The sequence below is a fragment of the Esox lucius genome, chromosome 23 (assembly GCF_011004845.1).
Source record: "Esox lucius isolate fEsoLuc1 chromosome 23, fEsoLuc1.pri, whole genome shotgun sequence".
Lineage (NCBI taxonomy): Eukaryota > Metazoa > Chordata > Actinopteri > Esociformes > Esocidae > Esox > Esox lucius.
In genome coordinates, this window is record NC_047591.1 from 7,362,251 (window position 1) to 7,386,578 (window position 24,328).

The window sequence follows — 24,328 nt, forward strand, 5'->3', positions numbered from 1 at the left end:
GGGTGCTAAGTGTCGTACAAAAGTGTTGGTGTGAAATGGAACTGTGTTTTTTGCATATCCCAACTTCCTTTGAGACACACATATCTGTACTTATTACTTTCACCAGGCAGTTAACACTAAAGTCAGGAATAAAATACTTGTAGGGTGTTAAAGATGTGAGTGGTTGCCAAAAGTGCTGTGAAAGAACACCATTCAAAACAGATGGGAAGGACATCTCAAGGGACCTTCAATACAACATCATTTATTATTCTCTTCAATATCATAAGGTCTAACCTGTTAAATGCATGACTGTCAAATGTAGAGATCACAGTATGTCTTTTTCTCTAAGAATGATCCGAGGTCAAAGGAGTGGGCTGTCTCAGCAGCATTGGCATAATTGAAGTCAGAGAAATCTCCAAAGCCCTTCGCCTTGTCATTTAATCCAGACCCCAGGGGCATCGTTTTTTTTTTTTTTTACATTAATGTTCCAATGTAATCCAACTCTGTGTATGCAGCCAAATAGTTCAAATCCATTTGTAACATTTAACTGCATTTTCATCCTTTTATGGGGTTCCACGGAGTAGCTTGAAGAAGTAAAACTAATATCAGAATAATAAAAAAAAAAAGAAAAGATACACTCCAAAACACTGAAATACAGAAATTTGAACTAAGGGCCTATCTAGTATTTCATTAACATTACGTATTCATGTCTAAAGGGCATTAGAGCACCAAATACTTGTCTACATTCAGAAAACTCCCAATATTTCCCTGTTTGTCTCTTCCAGCCTGCCATCATAATTTGGAATTACATTTACAGAAGTAGCCAGAACCACATGATCCTAAAGACCTAAAGACGTCTTCTTTGAGCAGGTTTGTGAATACTGCCAATCAGGTAAAAACAAGCTTCCTGTAATGTTTACTGCTTTATTTGAGAGGAAGGATGGATGAAGGGAGGAGGAGGAGGCAACCCTTTTGAGGATGAACTAAGGGTCTTTGCCTTACTGAGCACTTTCACTGAGGTCTTCTGGAAGAGTCTCTCAGGGGACAGGGGCGCCAGATGAAAAGGGACCAGGGTGTGGGATGTGTCAGGGAACAGGGAAAGGCGACAAGCACTTTGAAGCTCAGTGAGTTGGTGACCTACCCTCAGCTCCAATACGGTCCACACAAACAAACATGATTTATAAATGAACAAATGCGACTGGAACACACCCAACTTTTACACACAAAGGCAGATAAACTAGCAGCGCACACATTCTTGTCAACCCTTCGGACCTCTGCTGTGTTGTCATCCACAGTGCAGTAAGTCACATGGGTTCCCATTCTATGGGCTTTGAGATTATTTATTATAAAGCTCTCTCATGCATAGGATGGCACATCGTTTCACACGCACTCTCACATGTACACATACATATATACCATGCAGACACACATACAACAAATGTAGGGTCTCCAAACTGAACATGCACATTTGTAAAGAAACTACATCGTCAAGTCCATCGCTCTCAGACTCTCCTTTTTCTCTCTTTATCTAGGCACAAATAGACCAGTCAATCACTCCCCCCGAACATTCACTCTCATTTCCCACCCAACATCTCTCTGAGGACGCATAACCAATAACTGCTACCTCAGTACTTTAAAGGAATAGCAAGAGCCAGTGGTTTCTTTCCTCTGTGAAAATAATACAGATACAGCCAAGACCTAGAAAATGTTCTGTGAAATGCAGTTGGCATGAACCGTAAAGCCTACAGACACATTCATGCCATGCCATGACAGATGTTATGTTGGGTCGAACATGGATTGTATGCTTGAAGGAAACGTCCTTTACTCATTGCGTGACCAATGCCCGAATGGTGTCTAGGTACAGACTCAGTCACGCTATTCAAACAACATTTTGCAACTTACTGCATGCCTGACAATGACTGCTGGTGTTCCTGAATGAGTCACATGATTCTGCAGTGCATTGAACACACTGGGTGAGCCCTGTTGTGGAAGCTGTAAATGACATTTTATATCACACGGACTAAAAACATCTAAAACACATTAGGTAGTACCTGTCTTTATATCACATTAATGGCAGACAGTTTTTCTGTACCAAGAGCAGAATTACCTCTGAAACAACAGGCACCCAAACCCCTATATAAAATAACTTATACAAACACATGCCGTTGAAACTAATGGGGCAATCCTTTTCTTATATTTAAGTAATATAATTTCACCAATTGTGATTTGCTATAACTGCCACAGAATTTTCCCTTTACTTTATCAAAGGACCCAGTCACTATGGAGGTCGAACATTCCTAGAAAGAAGGAAGGGGGGATTCTAAGACAAGACCTCAGGGACATCATTAAAACAGGCCTAACAGTCTCACCCGTTTATAATGGGGGCACAGGTTAGAGATAAGAACACGTCCAACATTCATGTCACTCCAAAGTCTCCTCATGGTCTGAGGAGGACTGCAGCTTCTATAATAGTCCATTTAGGGCCATAACAGACAATCAGTTTTCCAAATGCTGTATAATCAAGTTCAAGTCAGTGACTTACTATGAGAATACATTGAAAACGAAAGAAAGACAGTAGATAATGCTTCAATAAAAGCAGTGATGTGTGTTAGTGTTTTTATATTACATTTGCACTGAACTATAGTCAAACAACTGCCTTTGAAGTCCTGATGCATTCACAGTTGACAGTTACTGTGTTTCCTTGTTACCTTTCACTGATTTACAGGAATCTTCAAATCATTATAGAGGTTAGTACTAAGCGCCTCCATCCTGCAAAACAGGGTTATCTTAAGTGTTTTATCTCATAACAAGTGATAATTCACTTTTTTCTTATCAATATCAATTGTGTAACATCCAGTGGTGTCGTTAGGCTTGGGCGTTCGGGGCTATAGCCAGAGAATCGTGGAAATAAAATAAATAAATGTCATTGTTCACAATAGATTCGACCTTGAGCCTTCCACGTGAGCCACTGTCTTTAACCATAATGCCACGGCATTAGGCATTTCACCAGTCACTAAAAGCTATTGAGAATTGTGTTAAACTGACTAATGTTTCTTATTAAGTTTACCTCCACCACAAATAGCGTCTATGAACTGTTAGCTTTTGCCACTGGCCGTTTGAACAGCTTATTAGCCAGTAATAGGCTTACTTGTATCTACTAACTTCTTAGGAATAATCATAAGAATTGGGCAATTGCTAGCGAGACTGAAGACAGTCACAATATAACTGTATACAGTTTTAGTTAAGGCTCACTGTATTGTAACTACTGTATGTTGTAGCCAGCAAATGTGTTTGTCTATCCGAACCCAAAATCCTTACATGGATGCGTACTTCGAAAATCCACCAGAAACAGTCGCACTATAACCGTAAACTGTTTTATTTCAGGCTTACTATAATGTAGTCACTGGAGGTTTTAGCCAGCGAAGTTTTCGTCTATATATGGAATAATTCATAATGCATACTTCGCTTCGCCTGCGAGGAGAAATGAACTCAGGACCTATAGTTGACAGGTCTTCTTCTCAAACCAATACGTTATTTAACAAGGGGTAGTCAGTTAGTCAGTCAGTCACTCAGTAAGAGAGATTCGCACTTCTTAGCCAGCTCTGTTTACGCGGTCCGTAACAAATAGCCCCTGATATATTCATCTGTAATTCCGATTGCACATTATGACAATGTAGATGTGTAGGCTGCTAGCATGTACATAGACCTTTTCCTAATGTACATTCAAAACCCTGTACTTTCTGTCCCGGGGGGCATGGGGGGGCTAAGCCCTGAATGTATTGTGATCCTAGCAACGCCTCTGGTAACATCACTGGCAAGTCATTTAAGATGCAGGGCATTTATTGGTGGTTCCCTACCTTTTTCAGTTACTGTACCCCCAAAAAGATTTTGCACTGCTTGGAGTACCCCTGAAGTATCCCCTCATGTTAATTTCATTAGTAAGCCTATCGTGTCATGAGTTTTTTCAAGTACACCTGTGGAGAGGCCAAGTACCCCCAGGGGTCCTAGTACCCCTGGTTGGGAACCACTGCTTTATTGTTAAAATACTTTACACCTTTGTGGCATATGTGCATTAAAGCCTTTTTAGGTTGAAATAAGCAAAACACTCAATATGAGGTTACAAAAGATACAAAAGTTATTCAGTGCAAAGAAATATAAAATACAGTCAGCATTGGGAAAGAAACATTACTACTGTTGCTACATCAAACAGAAGTGATGACATTTTACCTTATTACATTATACATTTTTTCAGTGATGAGTTTGACTGACTTTCACCAGGGACTGCCTCCTACTTGTAAATTACAGCGTGTGTGATTGTGGAACTCACATGTCACTCTCACTGACTATTCCTGAACCTGTGGGTGTGTGGGCGAAAAGGGAGGGGGTCCTGCACATTGTTGCGTGTTTGTTTGTGATAGAGCAAGAGTGATTGTGTGTATGTATGCAAGTTTGTGCAATATAGTGCAAGTTTGCGACTGTGTAGGAGGATAACATAAGTAAATACGCAAATGTATAAGCAGTACTCCTGTGATCTGTAGGAGTGCATCCTTTGATTAACATGCAATCTGGATATAATGAATCATATCCCAAGCCAACGGTCATTGGACCTGCGCCATTTGACAAAAGTTCAAAAAATAACGATGTAGAAATAACCCACAGAACAGCGGTTCCACGGAAAAGCACATACAGTATCTCAAATTGCTATTCTCTGAAAATAAAAAAAGTTGGTTTATAAGATCAAATCCCATATAGTCTTGAAGTTCAAATGGATTTTTAAATGACTCATTGAACATAGAATCAGGAAGAAATTACTAGCAGGAAAAATATCACTTTTAATATGTTGTAAAATATTTTCACAACACTGACAATATTGAGGTAAACAGTAAACAGTCTCCACAGAACAATTCATTACATCAACTAGAGATCCAAAATGAGAGGCCACAGGTGTTTTGGTTGCTTTCTTATTCCTCTGCTGGGTGCCCTTAACCTCTCTGTAGATGTCCTTATCTGTCTGACTGTCTGTCTGTCTAAGTACGCCTAGCGTTACTTAGACAACCTCATTACTTGCCTGACAGATTTTATTCAAACTGTCAAATGGAATGCAAACATTTTGATTCCCTCCCAAATCATTGGTCTGTTGTAGCTAATTTAGTAGACCATGGTGCTTTCAACACTAGGGCTGTGGATTCCATTTCCAAAAACAATATGTATATTTATGCAGACCCTAATTTAAGTTGCTCTGGATGAAAGTGTCTGCTAAATTATTTAATACAGACATACACAAAATACATACATTTCCATGAGATAAAACACATAAAAAAATATTAAGTACTGCAGCATAGTTAAGGCCTGAAAGTGTACACACTTTTAAGTACACAAAATCAAGTAAATGGTATCAATATTAAAATATGAATATATACAGTACCAGTCAAATGTTTGGACACATTACTCCATTTGTGTTATTTCAGCATTTTTTGTCTTTACTGTTATTCTACAATGTGGAAAATAGTAAAACTAAAGAAATACCCTGGAATGAGCAGGTGTCTTAAATTCCATATGAGGAAAGTATGCATATAGAAGAGAAACAAAATTAAAAAGAAACTTGTGCAGGTGCAAAAATAAGTGATCCCCCAGCTGCATTGGTTAAATCAAGCAGAATCAGGTGGGTAAATAATTGGGTACCAAATTAACCAATCAAAAGAGGGATCTGTAGGAAAGACTGATCAATAGAGACAAGAAACCTGGTCAGTTTGGTGTTATGGATACAGGTGAATGATTTGAGCTAAGTCCACTGCCACACTTTAAGGTGGATTGTAATGCAAATCATTTGCAAATGCAGAGCATTTAACATTTGACAGCGCTCTGCCTAGAAGTGGACACCTTCCAAAATATCCCCAAGAGCCACAAGAAAAATTATGAATCAGGTAAATGCCAATCCGAACCTAACATCTGGAAAATTGCAGATCTCCTTTGCTGCCTCTCAAGTAACTGTGCATTCTTCAACAATAAAAAGAAGACATGAAAAGACAAATTCGCATTAAAAATGGCATTCATGGGAGGTTTGCTAGGAAGAAGCCTTTGCTGTCAAAAAAACCCAAACTGCCCACCACCTGGATAAATCCCCAGGTTTCTGGAAATCTATTCTCTGGGCAAATGAATCCAAAATTGACCTTTTTGGTCACAATCGAATCCGCCATGCTAGGCGAAAACCCAGCACTGCCTACCACCAAAAGAACATTCTCAAAAGGAAGCATGCATACATAGCACATCACCATAATCTAACACTAAAATAAAAGTTACTCTACACCTGTTAACAAAGCATGTAAGAAACACAGGAATGCTTGATATGGAAAACACACCACCATATCGCAGGTGGACAAGGTGAATTGTGAGAATGCTGTTTGCCGACTACCGTAGCTTTCGAAGCCATAGTGCCCTCAAAGCTCGCCAGAAAGCTGGGAAACCTGGAGCTTGACCCAGCCCTCTGCAACTGAACTGATGACTTCCTGACAGGCCTATCCCAGGTAGCGATGATAGACAACACCACCTCCACTACACTGACCTTCAAAAGGTATGACTCCAACTCAATCATCTGGCATGCTGATTGCACAACAGTGGCTGGCCTGGTCTGCAATGATGATGAGACATCCCACAGGAAGGGAACTGGAGCACAGGTGGAGTGGTTCCAGGTGAACAACCTCTTCTTCAATGGAAAACAAAAAAATAAAATACAAACAACTCTGCTTCCCACGTCTTCGCCATATAAGCCCTGATCAAAGGAGTGGGGTGACATTTAAGATACAGACCCATCTACACTCAGTGAGGAGAAGATAAACCCAGTGTAGTTGATTCGCATCAGCCTGACCTTTGGCCTACTGCCAGTCCAAGTAAAAAGGACTCCGGCCCGCTTAGTGGTCCATTGTTGACCACGTCTACTAGGTCGGTTTCTCGGAACATCAAAATGGCAACAAAGCTTTAACCTTCAGGCCTGTTTTTGCCTGGCCTGTATTGAATTACAGTGTTAAATTACAGTTGGGAAATAGTATTTGTAGAGTTGACAGGGCTGTCTGGCTGGTATATCAGAGAGTTTGTTCACCTAAAAACACTAACCTTCTTTCTCTCAGTCATACCGATTTATAGTATTTTTTTCTCTCTATGTATCTGTGTGTGTATCTCTTTGTATTCCCAATCTGCATGCCTGCTTGCCAGCCTGTGCGCCTGGGGCTCTTTTGTTGTTTAAAAGTACATTTAAAAGCCTTGGTATAAATTCTGGGACAATCTAAAGATTTTCTGATGCTCTTCCAATCATCCTCCTCCAACCCAAGGATGTCAGAGTAAATACATCTGTTAACACTTTAACTGAGGATCTTAACCTTGCATACTACCTTAGATACGGTTGCACCACTAAAGACAAAAGAAATATGCACCAAGAAGCTTGATCAAGAAGCAAGAAGAACATCATCATTAAAAAACATAAATAAGCATAGTCTTCAAAAACCCAGGTGTTCAAGGAATGCGCTGACCTGCCATCTTGGAATCATGGGGCACGTTTAAATTTTTTGATCCTGTATCGCTCGACATGTTCACTAAAATAGTTATGAGCTCTAAACCCACCAGATGTCAACTTGACCCTATATCAACTATATTACTTAAGGAGCTACTTTCTGTGCTTGGCCCACCTATTCTGAACATAATAAATTGCTCCCTATCCTTCAGATATGTACCGAACACACTAAAAGTGGCAGAAATAAATCCTCTTCTAAAAAAGATATTATCTTGATCAGAATAAAATAAATAATTACCGGCCAATACCCGTTCCTCTAATATTTTTATAAAAAGCAGTTTTCTAGCAACTAAGTGCCTTCTTGAAGACAAATAATATTAATGAAATGCTCCAGGCCAGTTTCAGACCCCATCATAGCACTGAGACTGCACTATTGAATGTGGTAAATTACCTCTTAATGGCATCAGACAATAGTTCTGCATCCTATTGCTTCTTGACCTTAGTGCTGCTTTCACGTCGACACCATTGATCACTCTCTTCTTTTGGAGAGATTTGAAACCCATGTTGGGTTACGCTGACACGTTCTTGCCTGGTTTAGATCCTATTTATCAGAAGGATATCAGTTCCCACACTCCACCTGACTGCCCCAGTCTTGTCCACCTGGTTATGCTGAGGACTTGGATTCTGTTTAAGGAATCTGGTCCAAACCCACTTGCATTTATTGACCTGCTAGTCTTCTGATCAGGCAAAAACATTGTTTTGGCCCATAAGGTTATGTACTCTTATAATTCACTCAGCACAGCCAGAAGAGTACTGGGCACCCCTCAGAGCCTGGTTACTCTCTAGGTTTCTTCCTGATTTTGGACCCTACTAGGAAGTGTTTCCTAGCCACTGTGCATGAACCTTTGTTACTTTGACTTTAGAGTTTCAGGCTGGGTGTCTGTAAAAGCATTTTGTAACAACGTCTGATGTAAAAAGTGCTTTATAAAATAAAATGGATTGATTGATACTTTGTACTCAGTCTTCACCCACCCTCTCTTTCTCCCACCCCATCTCTGACAGTTCGTTAGTATGATAGCCTGTCCTATGTGTGTCTCAGAAAGACAGCCTTCAGGATAAGCTTAATCTCCTGCCTAGGATGTGAGATCCGATAAGACAGAGGAAAAATGTGAGGGGGCAATGAAGGTTGGGCGACGGAAGGGAAGGGAAAGTGGGAAGGTGGACAGGATGGGGAGAATGGTATGTATGGGTGAAGACTGTTGAGTGAGAGGTTGAGTGAGTAAACACTTGAAATTAGCTCTAATTCAAGGGAGTCTGGAGTTAGAATTGACATTTACATTGAAGTAATTTAGCAGATACCCGTATCCAGAGGGACTTACGGTGGTGAGCACATTTTTGCACTGGCCCCCCGTGGGATCATCCAACAACACTGGTGTTGCAAGCCACCTGCTCTACCTACTGGGCCATATGTGAACATAAATCAGCCACAGTTGCCCAAGGCTCAGGTTGGTTCAATTCAAATTGTATTCAGATTTGTTCTGTGTCAAGTTTAATAAGAATGGTGTCACGCATAAAGAAGGACAGAGTGAGGTCAGAGCGACTGACTATAAAACTGTCAAACGGAACATGAGATGAATGCTGAGATGTGATTAAATTGTGAGAACAATTTGACAGAGGTGAGGAAAAGATGGAGAGAAATTACAAAGAACGGAAGGAGAACAGGAGAGAGAGTAAAAATGAGACACAGAGAGAGGAGGAAGAGTGACTGACTGAAAAGGTTAAAGAAGGAGAGAGACAGACAGGGGAGAACAGGCACGAAGAACCAAACCCATTAGTGAGAATTAACCAAGGGGAAATAAAAGACTGCCCCTCTCAGCTGTCAGCTCTAACATCTGAGGACACCCTTGATATCAGGGACACTAGCTCAACAGCATTGTCATTCGGCATCAACAGACAACATGTACACAATGGCCCTCATTTATCATTCTTGCGTAGAAACGGGCATATATGTTGGCTTAAGATTTTGCTTACACTCCTCTCACCGCCTGATTTATGAAGCTGTGCGTACCTTTAAAATCCAGGTGTACGCAATACCTGCCCTTGATAAATGCCGCGGCTGAAAACGACCGTCATTAGAATAACACGCCCCTATATATTCAAGTCTCCGCTTCCCCCACGCCCTCATTTTACGCCATGGACACACAGAAGATGGCAAAAAAGAGAAACTTCTCCGACGTGGAGATAGAGACGATCACCAGGGAGGTAGAAAGAAATAAAATTGTTTTATTTGGCAGTTTAAAAAGCTGAATAAAAGATGATGATGTGATGTGGAGTACCATTCATTCACATTAATAATTGCATGACAATTTGTAATATTCGTCTTATTATTTTATGATATTCATTATTAATATGTATTCTGAAGGAATACATATAAATCAAATGCTTTGGTAAAGTCACACAAATTAAACATTCAAGTCCATGTTGCACAAAAAATAAACACTGAAGTTTGTAATTATTATGTTGTTGTTTTTTTTACAGTGAGTCATAATATATCATATCTTTTAGTTTGTCAGTGCGTTAGGATTTTTTTTTTTCTGCGCATTTCCGCACTAACTCAAAACGTGCGTACACCACCTCCTGAGCTGGCGTGGGATTTGAGAGTGCCGTACGCCAACGTCCATACTGATAAATCTCAAAGTCACCGTGGTTTTGGGTGTACGCCAGGTGTACGCTGGAAATTTGGTGTATGCACTTTTGATAAATGAGGGCCAATGTGTAGGGCAGAGAGAAAGGCCAGTATCTTGTTGCTGCAGAAGACAACAGATTACATCTAATCTTTAAGGACCAATGTTTACTATAATGATGCTTCTAAGAATTTGCTGTTAAAATGCTTTGTCTTTAAGAAACAGAGACATTTATACCGCACAATTTGTATACAAATTGATTATCATTTCACATATCTGTGAACCAGGAGTGAAGCCTGTGAAACACGTACCTTGGTCCACCATCTCTTCTTGCTACCTTATGAATGGGTATAAAAGCTCTCTTCGCTTTCATCTCTCTCCAATGCAAATGGCTGACAGAACCATTTTCAGGGGCTTTCAGACCACACCATTTGCATATCAGCTGGCACCAATGTTGTGTACTTACAGGAAGCCTCTGACAGTGGTAATGAAAACAGGGCAAAGACTGATCAGCAGGAGACCCTTGGTAAAACACAGGTTGAGATGGAAGTCATCCTAACTTCACTAAGTCGTAGGTCCTTCACACATTTACTAGAGATATGTAAATGAAATAAAAATTTACAGAAAATGAAAATATAATGCTTCAGTTACCTTTTTTGTGGCTGGAAAATAAATATTCTTGCCCCACTGTTCTAATTGACTGTGATTATGACAATAGACATTAAACCAAGCACATGTCTCAAGGTTCTCCAAATAATCAAAGGCTCCCATTAATGCAAGCTATTTTTGTTCTTCTAAAACATATTAAACTATGGAATAATGCAACAATTCATGTGAAAAAAAAATCTCTATTTTCTCTGCCAAGCTAACTAACATAATGCTATCATGATCAAATAATGGTAACATAGTAATAATTAACATTTACCCCTCACATATAACTACACTCAAGTACAATAATAATGTTATCATTTTATCTCATTGCATAATTTTGTGGGAGAAATGTTTTCCCCCCAAAAAAATGAATATCAGGTAAATGTAATGTCAATTTTTTTAAAGTATGTAACAGGGAGCTAAAACAAAAAATCTATAAAACAACTCTGAATTATATAGAAAATACCTCCATTCTTTAGTTGTTTCAAAAACACTGCTCTAAGACGTTAAGCTCAGTGGCTCAGCTGTGTTTACACTGCAATGCTCAGAACATGGATCAATAACGAGGCTACCTTTAATGCTCTCGATAATCAATAACTGTTAAGAATCTCTTGAGAATTTATCCAGCTTTCGTGATTGGGAATCCTCTGGTAATGTTATCACCCCACAGGTCAGATGTGACCTCACAATTGTCTCTTGGGGAATCAGGCCCACACAATTACAGAAGCCTTTTTCTGTCTGTATAGAATAAGTCATTTCAAATGCAGTTTTTGTGAGTCCCAAAGAAAAATACACAGGAAAACAACAAATCACATTCTGTGTTCAGGGTCCCTGATCTCCCCTCTTTCTCTCTGCTTCCCCCTCTTCCTCACAGTGGCTACAGATCTCATCTCTTCCTTTCTCTTTTTATCTGACTGAACAATGGGGAAGTAAGGAAAGCGGAGGGAAGGCTGCCAGCTGAGATCAAAAGGACTTCACCTGTGCAACCAGCAAGGTAAACTAGAGAGAGAAAGGGTCTCTGTGATATCACAAGCAGCACGATGAAGGAATTTATTTAACTATGCGTAATGTGAGGAGAGGTTTATGCATAAAACATGACTAGGATTGTGAAAAAACTATTTCAAAGAAGAAAACAATGTGTAAGTAGGTGACATGCAGATTATTAGGAGCTTTTAAACTGCTTTTTGCAGACATTGCGGGAGCCACTAATTACAGTCAAGCTTGGTAAAGGTGGGTGGCATTGTGATGTATGTGAATGTAAAAGCAGCTAACACACAAAACAAGCACTCGCTCACACACACACACACACACACTCCAGATGGATCGAAGACACCTTCAATTAGAAACAACATTCAGAGCACACCGTTCAAATGTAATCAAGCGTCTGAAATGTTTCATAAATATCACCTATTCTGGGATGTTGATTAGGCTAGGTTTTGGCACCAAATCACAATGCTAGCCAAGAATGTACAGTAGTGTGATCTATTTAGATATGAAAACCACGCTGGTGCCCATCTGATATGAACGAGGGCCAGAGAGCTGGTCCAGGTCAATAAACAATGGAAGTGTCACACACCGCCCAAACACTCGCAGGGCTGCAAGGATGAGCGCAAACACGCACGCACACAGAGCACTAAAAACTGGGCCAATTAGTGTGGGCAGTGAGAAGTTGACCTTAGCTGGGAACAGAGAAACCAGTCATACCTCCTATATATACCATTAGAGGGGACACACGCAGCAGATTATACCGATCCCTTTAGGACCATTATGAATGGACCATTATGAATCCTATTGCATAAAACAACCTGTGTGTGGTTCTTGCAGCGACCTGCACGCGAATCGATCAGCTGTGACATTTATCACGGAAAGACACTGACAATGAAAGAGCAATGGCAATATACTGTATCATCAATGGTGAAAATGGTTCAAAATTGGCGGCCGTGATGGTGGGAAAGTGTAAATAGAGAGGGAGGCAGGGAAAGTGTTAACAGAGAGAAGGAGGGAGGGAAAGCAAATAAACATGAGGAGCAAGAGAAAGAGACAGAGAGAGAATAGGCAACTAAAAACCAAGACAAAAGAGACACAGAAATGTGAAAAAGAGGCATACAATATATGCAGATTTGAAATAAGAGACAAAGTATGGGCAGCAAAAATGAGGAGAGAAAAAAAACTAAGATGCTAGTGACAATTGTGATATCCCAAAATGTCCCAATTTTACCGCTTATGATCTCCTTCGATGCCAAGCCATTCAGCTTCTCATTACACTTTTCAGTCAACCAGGGAGTGCAGGTAGATACAAGCTTGGTGGAGAGCACATTCTCTGGACGACAAGCTTGCAGGCATCTGTCCACACCATGTGCAAAGTACAATGCTGAGACGAATTTCAACACTCTCTGCATTATTGCTGTTGATGACCATTATTTGAACTTGGCCGCAGTGACACAGTCGGTTTAAGAGGCTGTGATATAGTCCGCAGTGTCACTTGGGAGCCAGAGAACTAAAACAATTTCAGAGCTGAAGTGATTTTGCAAGTTGTAGCCTAAATGTGGAGCTCATGGTTTTCCTACCAAATAATTCTTCAGTCACCATTCACGATTAAGTAACATTGACAAAGACAACTCCACTTGTCAACCAGATAAACATGTACTGAATCTTTTGAACATTTCTCCCACATCTGCCATTTCAGAGTGTCGCAACAGCTTTTGTCAAATAAACCTGCTAACTGAGAAAACCATCAGGGTCCCCAGGGAGACAACTAGAAATTGACAAAATGGCCGGATAAAAATAAAAAAACTGGCTAAGGAGAAAAGTAGATTCTGGGTGTGCAGAGTCGTGATGTACTGGTGATAAGTCAAATTATAGTCACCCATCGAAGATTAGGGTTCAACCTGTGTCCACCATTCCCCCTGCTCCTCCCACTTACCCTTATTACCATCTTATATCTAAACAGTACCAGCAAAGGTTTAAAATAACCCCAATAATATTCACTTGGGAAAAAGTGGGTAATGGATAATGGCAAACCGACAGTGAGTAAACAGCAATGGCGGTAGCTAAACGCGGGCAATCTCCATGGAAACCGCTAAACTGGAGAGGTGAAGGGCGGAGAGAGAAGTGCTTCAATACATCAAAAACACTTGTGTCACTAACATTTCTTCTTCTTCTTCCTTCTCGCCCCCGCTAATTAAAACCTAAAAGATGTCAACATGTGGAACAGAACCTCCTCACCGTAGACACTCACTGTAGATACTCTGCCATCCATTTATCTTCCCAGGTTGACCTTAAAACCAGGGATCAAAGAAGAAAGAAGAGCTGCTGTTTGAAGTCTAATTACAGTATCGGTCTCCCCCTTGGCTAAGAGAATGGCTGCATAGTGTGGAACATGGTGTCAATTGAAATGCTTTACTAGAGGTCAGAGCAAAGGAAAAAAAGAAAATCACTTGGTGCAGTCAGAAACCATAAGCTTTACATCAGTAAATGAAAACTCAATTCATGTTTAAAGGAAAGGAACAGTAAGCTCTGAAGACTCGCAGAGAGTGAATAGTCAGGTTGGACGTGACTCACTGGAGCTGTTCTCAGACCAAACACAGAAGACTCTATAAGTTTCTTTGCCTGAGAACAGAACAAGGCAAACAATCCCTGAGAGCAAGTCAGGCACTGACTACACACAACCTTCCATTTAAATTCTATGCAGATTTCCAAACTTAGAATGTATCCTGAAGTGCTGCAATATGACTTAAAGGTGAATGGCTTCCAGTAGAATCTATCAAAAAGATGTGGACAAGGAGACAAGTCACAAATGTCAATTCTCTCTATATCTCAATCAAATGCAGCGTGGCCACTCCTTCACAGCATCTGCAGGAAGTCAGGGCTAAAGCCAGCCTGACATGCCAGGGGAAGGTCTAATTCCAGAACTAGCTAAGTGGGACTCCACCCTGAGGATAGGTTGAAGCTCCACCATCAATCAGTAGCAGCGGGAAAGGTTAGTTCATCCATCTGTAATGTACTGGCTCTGCATTTTTCAGGGTTCATTTTTTTCTGTCTTCCAGTCGTCCCATAAGGCTCAGCGCAGCCTTGTGCCTTATCTCTGTTTGCTTGGGGTACAGGACATCAGTGGGGCAGAAGTCTGCCGCAAAAAGCTCCTCCGATAGGACCGAAATGTTTGACACCCTTATACAGGTTTCTCACCTGGCTGCCACATAACAAGATTGCAACCAATTAATCAATCAATCAAATTCATATCTTCAATAGCCGTAGTCAAGGGCTCGTGTTGATACACACACACACACAGATACATACACGAACATGTGCAGTTAACCATCAATTACAGTCATGAACATGAATGAGCGTGAGCGTATGCACGCCTCCAGAACCCTCCGGCTCACCCCTGCACCGTACTTGATTTCAATTGAGAAATGAATGCCTCTCAAGACAGAACTCTCCGCGTTATAGGTCAAAATGAGCAGCAGGCACTACTCACACTTAGTGTTAACACTTGAAGGCATTTCTGTTAAGTCCCTGGCGAGACTTGTTGAGCTCAGTTCATTTTCTTTGGTGGGTTTAATGTAAAATCAAGTGTGATAGAACAATCTGGTCTGTTCTGCCAGCGCTTGTTTCTGTGGCTGGTGAAAAGCCCTGAAGCACTGATTCAGGTGCTGCAGCTGAAAGAGGGGGGGGTGGAGTCAGAATGTAGTGAAGCCCAGTGATAGGGCAGCAGATCTTCTGTGACAGAGTGGACAGGGAGGGGATGGGTGCACAGTAGCCCTCTAACTGTCAACCAATCAGAGAGGCTTCAGGCAAATCATGAGTAATTACACAAATCAGTGTCCCTCAGTACCCAAAGAGAGAGAGAGAGGGAGGGAGAGAGAAAGAGATATAGAGAGAGACAGGGAGGGGAGACGGTGAAAGAGGAAGATAAAGGATGGATAGGCAAACAAACAAAAGCGAGGAATGTAAAAAATAGCAAGAAAGTGTAAGAGAGGAGTTAAGCAAGTGTCGGGACACACTCTGCAGCTTAGGTTCTGGAAAGGTGGACTTTTCAGGCTCCGTCACGTTGTGTCACATCACACATGTGAAGGCAAGGGGGAGGTTTCTGACACCTCTGTCAGGGGCGCTCCCTTTAGACAGATGGCTCGGCAAGAGTAAAACTCGGCGGCACCACACAGGGAGAAGCAGTGGTGAGTGCCTGGCTGAGCGAGTGGGCAAACAGCTGTTGACAGACAGTTTTGAGAAGCTGAGATAAGGAAGGCTTCGGAGGCAGAGCACATGAAGGCTGACTGAGACTGAAATGGGAACTGAAATGGGAACTGAAATGGGAACTGAAATGGGAACCAGGGAGTGACAGGGATAACAGGATTGACAGAATTCATGGTGTCAAATACTTGATGTAAATGTGAGTACATTTTTGCCTTTTGCGCTATATTTTTAATGGTGTATTTTTTTAATGTTTTACTCTTGTTGAAACTCAAATTCTATAATACCAAAAACAAATACTAAAATGGAAATAAACGGGATGAAAAAGTCAAAATAAAAAAGATCTGCAAATGAGGGTGGCATTTCTTTATTGCAGTAGCTTTTGCACATGAATGCATACAAATATGTTAAATCCAAATGACTAACAATAATAAATGATTCCATTGAGTTTAAAAAATGGAAGAGCACACTACTGTAATGGCAAAACACATTTTCATTTCAAAGATGATTATTTAATGAAGATTATAATTACTGATCTAATCAAAACTGTTAGAACACGCATGATAAGTATCTACAGAGGAAACTGGTGTGTGGCTGTTGTCCCTTATGTTATATTTTTTATGGTAACATCTCTACTCATGTTATATTTTTAATGGTAACATCTCTACTTATCACAGAGTCTGACAACAAAACATACAAGTAACAGCCAAAAAAGGGAAACATTAACATAACACTGATGTTCTATACATTACCTTGGAAATAATGGACGACATAACACAAGATTCTTTGCAGAGTCAATATATCCAAGGTAATGTATAGAACCGAGATGTGTATCCTAGTTATACTACAGTATACAAATATAAACATTTACAAATAGAAATTACTTTATTTATATTTATATGTCTTATTGATTGATTTATGCTTTTTCATGTTTTGATTGCCATAGACATGACCTTCTGTAGTAATTAATTCAGTTTGTTGTAAAGTTCTATAAGAATAGAAAAAACTAATTGAATGAAAAAAGCATAATCTAATAAAATGTCAATTTAAACAAAAACATATCCATATGGTTTCTTATGTTGTTGTTTTTTGCCTATAAATCAATCAAATTGTCCCACACGTGAAATGTAGAGATATGACTGACAAGAGAAGAATATTATCAGCCTGCGTATTGATCTAACTAATGACTTGGTAGCATCCATATATACAGAACTGAATAAAACAAACACCCGATTTGCATCCATTAAGTGTGCTGAAGACGTTTGGACATAGTTTGGCAGTCTCTGCTGCTCTTTTGCTAATGAGCAGGTCAAGCATGACTGCAAGCATGAATGCAACATGCCAGATGTCTATATACATGTTAATATGCTCATATACTTATGTAAATTGTATGCAAATGAAGGTTGCTTCACTCACATTGACCATTTCAGTTGGGCAATGAGGACTGGAGAAGGGGAGAAGCTCTACTTCGCACACCATAGACTTTTGATCCACCACCGCATAGGCTATCCAATCATTTCACATATATATTTTTTTTTACAAAGTGCTAAGTCATTAGAGCTTCTGGAGGCTGATTCGGTTTAAAAATATTATCGATATTTGATTACTCTTTACTTATTTGTGGGCTTGGTAGTGGCAATGTCTTAGCATTGTTGTAAGTCATTAGAGTCTTTGGAGGTTGATATGATTTCGGTTTGATTACAAAGAATATTTGCTTTTTTAGCGACCAAAACAAAAATGCTTAGTTTCTGCTTTGTTTGTTTATGTTGTTTGCTGGAAACTGTGTTATCCTTAGGATAAATTCCAAAAAGTGTTGGTGTTTATTACATTTTAATTTAGTGATTTTGTGGCCTTTTACTTTACGATTAGTTGTCTGATATCCAACTGTCCCTTGAATCAGAGATTAACTCACTTCAAGTCAAAAACAACAACTTTTCAAACTTTGCTGTAATGTGTGCTGAGTGTTTGGGCGTTACAAGCCACCAGAGCAGATCTACAACTCTCTGGGAATCTATTAGAGTCTAATTTGAGTTTTGGTTTATGGTGGTGAAAAACTCTGGGTTTAGAATGTTTGGCCATTACAAGCCACCAAAGGAGATCTACAACTGTCTGGAAATCTATTAGAGTCTAATTTGTGTTTTGGTTATGGAGCTGGAAATCTCAGTGTTTAGAATGTATAGCCATTACAAGCCACCAAAGGAGATCTACATCTGTCTGAAAATCTATTAGTCTAATTTGTGTTTTGTTTATGGTGGTGGAAAATTCTGAGTTCAGGATGTTTGGCCATTACAAGCCACCACAGCAAATCTATAAATGTCTGGAAATCTACTAGTGTAATTTAGTTGATGGTGGTGGAAAACGTTGCCAAACAAATGGGCACCTTTGCCTGCTCAGTAATTTTATATATGATCCTAAGCAGGATTGGATGATATTCCAAATTAGCATGGAAGCAACTGTTTCCCTCATTTAACTCCTTTCTGTTATGTTATCTATATCAGATTAAAATATGTTTTGGCCTTTCTACTTATCTTACCAGAATTGTGGAAATTGAGGGTAGAGCGTGTGAGCCCTATATGTTCTAATGTAGAAAGTCAAATTCCCATTAGTACCTTTGAAAACTATCACTGTTAAAGTTTGCAAGGCTGTTGATGTTTTCTCATTGTTTATGTGCACTCTTACACATCTAAGTGAAGAGACCATACATTTTGTTTCAATTCTCTTGCCTTCGGCCAATAAGACTGCTGGCCCCTGGCTAGTGCAAACCTTGCAGGGATGGAGGAGAAAGAGGGGGGGGGGGGGGGGGGGGTGAGTGTCAGATTCTGTCTGTGAGATAACATCCCCCTAGGGTGACGACAGGAAATAACTACTGATCCCTAAAGCCATGGAAAACAAGTAATACCATTGGGCACACCACGTCATTTCAATGTGGATAATTGGTTAGTATTTGGCTGAGACGTGGATCAATGAGATTACAACCTAGATACAAAAAGCCCATTTAAAGAGACAGCCAAAAGTGATTTACATTTTCATGATATGTGCTTATGTCCTTATTTATAAAACAGATAAATGTAAATCAATGTGTTTATCGATTAGCAGAACCAAAATACCTGGACTGCAGTTGTGATCAAACTCAGGGTAGAGGTTACCAATGCGATTTGAGATTATGTGCAGTAAGCAGTTGTGGAGATATCCACAGATTTGCGATAACCAATGTGTAGAACACTGTTTGAACCAATTTTGTGTGCATCATCTGATTACTTTGGACGATAGTTTGGCAGACTCTACTGCTCTTCTAGCACTGTGCTGGTCAAGCATGACCCTGTTGAATGCAGAATGCCAGATATGTCTGTATGCATGTTTATAAGCTCTTATACTTATGTTAATTCTATGCAAATAAAGGTTGCTTCACTCGCATTGAGCATTTCAGTTGGGCAATGAGGACTTGAGAAGGAAAGAAGCTCTATTTTGCACACCAAAGACCTTTGATCCACCACACTATCCAATCATTTCACATATTAAAAAAGTCATTACAACTTTTGGAGGCTGTTTCGGTTAAAAAATATTTGATTGCTGTTTACTTACTTGTGAGCTTGGTAGTGACAATATCTTGGCATTGTTGAGCCAGAACCTGAAAATAAAAATTGTGCCATAATTTACTTACATTTTTACTTTGATGGAATATTTGATAGTTCAATTTTACTTGCTTTTTCAATTAAGTGCCTCTGTTCCTATATCCTCCAATACTGACAACACCTTTCTCATTTATAATGCTGGATAATGCTTCAACACGAAAAATAAGAGCCTATTTAGACTACAACAATTGTCATGAAAACAATTTCTATTAAATAATCCAATTATTTTAAATAACAAACCCTCTGTCTGTATAAAAGCAGTGTTGGAAAGGCATTTAATACACCCTCTTAAACATTGTTGCTATCATAATGGCAGGGGAAAAGGCAATTAACCGAGGAAGACAGTTTCCTACACCATCAAAAGGCACTTGGAAACTGGAGGAAACTCTGACAGGATGAGAGGTCTGGCAGACTCAAAGCCACAACAGTATCAGAAGACACGTTTCTGAGGGTCAACATCTTGCGTGATCACAGTCAGATCACAGGATCACAGTAAGAAAGCCATTGCTAAGATGGCAAAACAAGAAAAAGAAGCTTGCCTGGGCCATAAGCACTGCCATTGGACTACTGAAAACTGGAATAAAAATGTCAACTCTTCGGTACATCACAAAGGGTTTTGGTATACCATTGAGTAGGCGAAAGGATGGTTCCTCACGGTGTGACACCCACTGTCAACCATGGAGGAGGAACCATGTAGGTCTGGGGCTCTTTTGCTGGTCTGGGGCTTTTTGCTGGATCCAGAGTCTACAACTTGTACAGAGTGAGAGGCACCCTGAACCAAAATGACTGCCACAGCATTTTGCAGTGCCATGCAATACCCTCTGGTATACGTCTAGTTGGTCAGGAGTTTATCCTATATCAAGATAATGACCCAAAACATAACTCCAGGCTATGTCCGAACTACTTTAGAAGAAAATAACAAGACGTAGGCTTCAAATCATGGAAATCGCCAGCACAGTCTCCAGTCTTAAACCCCTCTGAGCTGGTTTGGGATTAACGGGGCAAAAGGGTGAAACAAGCTAGGTTGAGAGCACAGGAGCCACACTTTACGGCAATTATTGAACGATCACCGTCAGACGCACACACAGGACACACTAACAGTGCGCACCACCCCAACCAAATCTTCAACCAAACTTGAATATTGCGCAAGACGTATAGCTGTCGCTGATCACGAAAATATACTCAGCATTTAAAGTTTAAATGGCTACTCCTAAGTGGAAAAGCAACATAGGAGACCAATTTGGACTAGATTTCTGGAAGAAATCATGGACTGTGAGTCAAGCAACTTGGTGAGTACAATAAGAAAGATTACCCAAGAAATACAATATATTAACATTAGCATATTAGGCTATGTTAGGCTGTGTCATATAGTTTCTGTGCGTCTTACTGCCAATTGGGTCACGTCATTATAGTACATTTCAGTTGATAATGTCTTTATATGCAACCAATTGTCTATGTGATTTGGCTATGACATGTTGTGGCTGTTTCTTATGGCCTATTCATCCCCATATTTCTCCCTGAATCCCCAACAGTGATTCAGGAGGTCCCTCTGGCTCTTGACCCCCACTGTGACGTCATCATCTGGCTGGCCATTTCAGAGCTTTCCCAGAAGTTGATAAGTCTCCCCCATCTTTCTCCTATTCCCTTCTACTCTTTTCCTTTCTACTCCTGCCAACTGTTTGCTTACCACTGAGAAAAGACAGTACAGAAATACACAGCTGTGGGACTTGGAATTATTAGAACAATCTAAATAGTGTAAATGTAAATGGTGTCTAAATAGGATTGTTTCCACTGTGTGTGTTGACTGTGGTGTTTGCACATATGATGTTAGATCAGTGTTGGCTGCTTACAAGGCCCATATTGTAAAAACTGTATCTATGTATAAGGAAGCATAGATACCATATATGATGTTAGATCACCACATACGATGCTAACACCACATATGATGTTACATCACCACATATGATGCAAACACCACATATGATGTTACATCACCACATATCTTGTTAGATCACTACATATGATGTTAGATCGCCACATATGATGTTAGATCGCCACATATGATGTTAGATCACCACATATCTTGTTAGATCACCACATATGATGTTAGATCACCACATATCTTGTTAGATCACCACATATAATGCAAACACCATATATGATGTTAGATCACCACATATGATGCAAACACCACATATGATGTTACATCACCACATATGATGCAAACACCACATATGATGTTACATCACCACATATCTTGTTAGATCACCACATATGATGTTACATCACCACATATCTTGTTAGATCACTACATATGATGTTAGATCGCCACATATGATGTTAGATCACCACATATCTTGTTAGATCACCACATATGATGTTAAATCACCACATATCTTGTTAGATCACCACATATGATGCAAACACCACATATGATGTTAGATCACCACATATGATGCAAATACCACATATGATGTTAGATCACCACATATCTTGTTAGATCACCACATATCTTGTTAGATCACCACATATGATGCAAACACCACATATGATGTTAGATCACCACATATCTTGTTAGATCACCACATATAATGCAAACACCATATATGATGTTAGATCACCACATATGATGCAAACACCACATATGATGTTAGATCACCACATATCTTGTTAGATCACCACATATAATGCAAACACCATATATGATGTTAGATCACCACATATGATGCAAACACCACATATGATGTTAGATCACCACATATCTTGTTAGATCACCACATATAATACAAACACCATATATAATGTTAGATCACCACATATAATGCAAATACCACATATGATGTTAGATCATTGGATCCACCTCATTGTCGCACCTCCTGTTAGTACCTTTATGAAGGGAAGCAAATTTCCCATCATGTACAACATTCCTAGGAGTGTGTAACCCTTATTTTTAATCACCTTTGCACTGTTGTATGTTCTGTGTAGGTATGAACTTGAAAATTCATAATGTGTCCAAAGTGTCCAATTTGGCACAAAGTGTCCAATCTGAAAAGGACACTTTGGCCTTGCTTTACAAATGAGTAAGTAGATAACTGAATTTTATATCATATGGCCTGACATTTTACCCAGATCCGGCTGACATCTACGGGATCAAGTGGAAAGTTCCTCCAGATTCCTAATCCATGTTTGGCCTTCCCCACTGCAATTCGAACATGATGAGGATTTGTTTTACAGAAAACACGTTTTTGGTTTGCTTTATCTTCTGCCAAATCTATTGTGTTAATTAATGTATAATGCCTACAAACTACAGAGTGTCTCCTTTCAAATGGAACCAAAAACATGTTTCTACTATATTCAGGTCATGAGCTACAAGCATTTAGATTTGGGTACATAATTAGACTGAAAAATCCAAATCAAATTGTCTGTAATATTAGGGGGGTCATGACCCCCCCTGCCCAACAGCTTTACAACCCTAACTTTCAATTGTCCATGACCTGTCATAACCATTTCCAGGTTTATTCAGGGGAAACACATCGAGAACAGGTTCTCATTTAAAAGTGTGCCCTAAGAAAGGGACAACAAACAACATCAGTAACATAATAATATACAACCTGTTAACATACTTAATCTATTAAAATGTTTAACACATTCATATTTTTCGCACAATGGGATAAGGGCAACAAATCAAAAGCAAATATATTTCTCAACAAAAGAAACAATCAGCATAAATATTCTTAAGCTTGATATCTACTTCAACATTCCACACTAGTGGGGCATAATAAATGAAAACAGTTTTACCTAGCTCAGTAACCACTCTCAGTGTATCCATTATTAACCAGTCACTTGTACTCGTACTGTAATTTGCAGGTTCTCTTCTTACATAGAAAGAAGTCCAACATACCTTTTCATATTAAATTCCTGTCCTAAAATGTTCACCATAGATAAAACAAAGAGCACAGTATATTAGAGCATCCAGTGTTCTTAAAATAGAAGATGCTGTATATAAACATCTCAATAATCCAAAACTGACATGAAAGATGCCTGGTGAATTTTGCTATATTATCAAGTGATAAGCATGCGCTATTTCCAAAAATAAATCCAATCTTGTATATGCTTTATGAATACAATTTATGACTACAAATTCAGAAAAATGTATTATAAAAGACATCTTATCATCGAGCAGAATACCAAATATTTGTATGAAGGAACATTTTCAATTATGAATCCCTTTAAGGTTGTTATTTTATAGTATTGTGCTATGGTTTCAATCTAGGTTTTGTGTCAGGCCCAGTAGATTTCAATATCCAGTGCATTCACATACTGAGTATGCGTATTCAGTCTAACAAAGAGATATGCATATATAGCACAGAACAACAGAGAGAAAACATTTGTTAAATTCATTATACATTTTTTTGTCAGTGACAAGGGCTATTGTACATTCATTTTTTGGGGAAAGTGAAAAGGAAGAACCATTCCAGAATTTGGCTGGATTTCTAGCACATTCAGATATTGTATTGGCATAATAATCAGATTTGTACACATTGATTTCTAATTTGCCTGAAAGAATGCCAGTCAGGGTCTAATTCAGTATGTCTAGCCAAAAATCCTTTCCATTGTTCAAAACCTCATGTAATTCCTAAATTAAAGTATATTGAGGACTCAATATACTTATAAAGTCTGAGTCATTC

At 39.5% G+C, this 24,328-nt stretch overlaps 1 protein-coding gene across 1 annotated transcript in view; it reads left to right on the forward strand.

The window, feature by feature from the left end:
* The first annotated feature begins 15,687 nt into the window (after nt 1-15,687).
* Nucleotides 15,688-24,328, forward strand: part of drd4-rs (dopamine receptor D4 related sequence) — a 33,097-nt gene continuing 24,456 nt past the window's right edge. The window contains exon 1 of the mRNA XM_029116898.2: nt 15,688-16,207. The gene's annotated coding sequence lies outside the window, so the exon portion shown is untranslated. The remainder of the gene's footprint in view (nt 16,208-24,328) is intronic.